The 3,514-nt window shown below is 48.5% G+C and overlaps 1 non-coding gene across 1 annotated transcript; it reads right to left on the reverse strand.

Moving 5' to 3' along the window:
* Window positions 1–2,890: 2,890 nt before the first annotated feature.
* Window positions 2,891–3,018, reverse strand: LOC118618018. The gene has a single exon (XR_004956961.1). It is a non-coding gene; the product is annotated as a small nucleolar RNA SNORA51 (small nucleolar RNA).
* Between the last annotated feature and the right edge of the window lie 496 nt (window positions 3,019–3,514).

Here is a 3,514-nt window from a genome sequence, read left to right on the forward strand (position 1 = left end):
CCTCTTGGGTTCGGTTCTTGATTCGCGATCCTCAGCAGGTGCTAAGAGGCAAGGAGGGCAGAAAGGTGCGGGCCCTGGGGTAGGTGGCTCCGGGCCCTGCTGACTGCTAGCCTTTCCCAGAGGGCTCAGGCCGAGGGCAGGTGGAGTGGCTGGGTCTCCCCTGTGGCTCTCTCCCTCCTCAGGCCACCTTGCCCACGGTTTCTATCTCAGAGTTCAGCCCAGGGGAATTTGAAATTTGATCCTCTCAGCTGGCTGAGACCCAGGTTCCTGACTCCTCCCTGTCCTCTAGGTGTGTCTCTCCTGCCTCCTTCCCATAAATACCTTTAGCCATCCTTTGCCCCTGGCCTACCCCCATCCTACATCCTCCCTGCCCCCCAGAGAGCCTTCTAAGGTGGTGGTAGGGACAAAGTTCTCAATGCCCCTCGGTCAACAACGACCTTTCCCCAAGAACCTGGCTGGAACTCAGGCTCTGGGGCCCTGGGGAGGGGAGACTCAGGGCTGAGGCCTTGACTGTGTTAGTGCTGGTGGTGGCATGTGGAAGGAAGGACTAGTTGGAAAAGCCACACGAGGCCCCTATGAGTTTCCCAAAGCCCAGCCCACCACATCTTGGTGATGGCTTTGTCCAGGCTAACAGTGGTAGAAGGTGCAGCCAATGGGAGGGGGAGGCTGGATTTAAGGGGCGGAGATTTTCGAGCATATTGACAGATTTTTAAAAACTGTGCCAAATTGCTTATGGCCTATTTTATTGAATGGTGATTTTTCTTCTCTCTCTAAATATATTTAAGGCTATCTGAGGCCAAGCACTGTGCCCTAAAGATCCTGTCCAGGGCCTGACACAATAAGTGCTCCTTATAAGTGGTTGCATGGCTGATGACATGATAAAATCACAGCAACAGCAGCAGCTGATGTCTACTGAGCACTTATGGTGCATCAGGTGCTTTAGGAAATGCAATATGTTCCTGATCTCACGGAAGCCTTGCCACCTCTCTTTAAAAGTAAGTGTTATCTTTTGTGTGTGTGTGAATTCTCACCCAAGGATTTTCCGTTGATTTTTATTTGTTTGTTTGTTTATTTCATTTTAAAGATATTTTTTCTTTTTCTTTTTTTTTTGTCCTCACCCGAGGACATTTTTTGATATTTTGTTCAGATAGAGTGGGAGGGAGAGAGAGAGAGAGAGAAACATCGACGTGAAAGGGACACATCGAGTGGTTGCCACTCACACGATCCAACCAGGGCCGGAGACAAACTGCAACCGAGGTACATGCCCTTAGCGGGAACCGAACCCAGGTCTCTCCGGACCGCAGGCCGACGCTCTAACCGCTGAGCCAAACTGGCCAGGGCTCTTTTTCTTTTTTTGGTGGTACATGCCCCTATCGGGAACCAAACCCAGGGGTCTCTGGTCCGAAGGCCAACGCTCAATCGCTGAGCCAAACTGGCCAGGGCAAAGATATTTTTTCTTTATTGATTCTAGAGAGAAAAGAAAGAAGAAAGAGAGAGAGAGGAACATCAATGAGAGAGAACATCGATTGGCCACTTCCTGCATGCCCCCAACTAGAGATTTGGCACACAACCGGGGCATGAGCCCAGACTGGGAATCGAACCAGACTTCTTGGTGCATAGGTCAATCAACCACTGAGCAACACCGGCCAGGCTTCGTTGATTTTTAGATAGCATGAAAGGGAAGGAAGGAGGGAGAGAGAGAGAGAGAAACATCAATGTGAGAAAGACACATCGATTGGTTGCCTGCTGCACAACTTCAACAGGGGCCAGGGATTGAACCTGCAACCCAGGTCCGTGATCTTGATCAGGAATTGAACCCACAACCCTTCGGTCTGTGGGAAGACACTTTAACCACTGAGCCAAACCGGCCAGGGCAGTAAGTGCTCTTTATTTCCATTTTACAAATATAGAAACTGAAGGTCAGAAAGGTTACAACAGCAGATTGGGTAGAAAGATGTGGAGGTATGAAGAGAGGCAGAAAGGACCTGGGTAGGCTCTGCTGAGGTTCAGGTGATGATCTTTGATAAGAAGGGACCAATGAGGGGGTCAAAAGAGTCAATTCTGGAGAGCAGAGGAGGCTCCTGGCCTGGGCTGGTGAGGAAGCATTATGATACCGGAAGAACTCCCTACTCATGTCTCAAAACACCTTCTGAGGGTCAAGCAGAGTCCTCTCCCTCCATTACTTTCCTCCTAAAATACACTTCTCAAAGCAGGACAAGGTAGTGATCCAGGAATCTCAAGGGCCCAGTTACCTCCTAAGGTGGAGGTTTGGGCACAACCGGAAGACAGGGACATTGACCTCGGAGGGTCCATTGCCTGGGGCCTGCCCTGACAAAGACACTGGTTGACTCATTTCCTCAAACCACTTCCCTAGGAATGCTCCCTGGGTCATTTACCCCTAGTCCAGTGGAAGGCCTTGAGCTTAATTGCCCAAAGTCCTGACCTTTAGATTCCCCTAAAGCAGATAACAGTGCTGAGGATATTCTCTGAAACTTCTTCAGGACAGAACTGAAGGGTGGGCGAGGCAGGAGAGGGGTGTTGAAGAGCAGGAGGGAGTTGGCAGGGAAGGAGACGAGGCTGACATTCAGTCTTCCAGAGCCTGGCAGCTGGGAGGTCCCAGGGAGGCTGGATAATGCTCAGGATGGATGACGATGGAGAAGAGGGACAAGAGGGTGGTGGAAAGAGGGAAGGCTTCAGCTCTGATGACGTGCTTCTGCCCTACCCGGAGTCCCTAGTGGCTATCTTCTATACAGAGACCCCCACAGATTATCCAGGGCGATGCCCTAACTCAAGGCCAGCCCACCGTAGCTGAGGCGTGGCACGAGAAGATGATCTGAACCAGCCAATCAGATTCTTCTCCTGCTAATTTTAGACTGCTGACTGTCACACACTGATCCCCCCCATCCACAATACAGACCAGGCAAAGAGCTGTGCTGAGGTGTATACGGGTGGGTATACTGCCTCTTCTTTCTGTGCAGTCAGTGTAAGAACACAGCCTGTGGTGAGCACTGGGAGGCCTCGAACAGATTTTTAGAACCAAGAAGAATAAGTCATTTTTCACTTTTTTGGCTTAATTTCCCCACAAAATTATATGATAACATGATAGGACACCTTTTTTTTTTATTTTATTTTTTCCTGTGTGTCGGCTGGGACAAGTGGAGGTGACTGAGCTACATATTTTATTATTTAATAGGTTAGGCTGGCCTTGTTCATGTGGCAACAGCAATGTTCCAAGAGATAAAAACACATGTAAGTCCTTTTGAGGTTTAGTTTCAGAACAAGTGGTTCATTTCTACTGCATTCTATTGGTCAAAACAAGCTAGGATGCCTTTTTTTTTTTTTTTATTTATCTCATGGCGTACATAATTACTAAAATTCTCTGGCACACCAAAAATACACTTGTTGCCAATCTGACAAAAACAAAAAAGAGGTATAATTTTTATTCATTCATACCAGACACCTATTGTTGTGTTGGCTGTTGTAATTTTTCATTTGACAGTCTAAGGGAAAAGAG

This window comes from Molossus molossus, unplaced genomic scaffold, assembly GCF_014108415.1.
Source record: "Molossus molossus isolate mMolMol1 unplaced genomic scaffold, mMolMol1.p scaffold_m16_p_5, whole genome shotgun sequence".
Taxonomy (NCBI): Eukaryota; Metazoa; Chordata; class Mammalia; order Chiroptera; family Molossidae; genus Molossus; species Molossus molossus.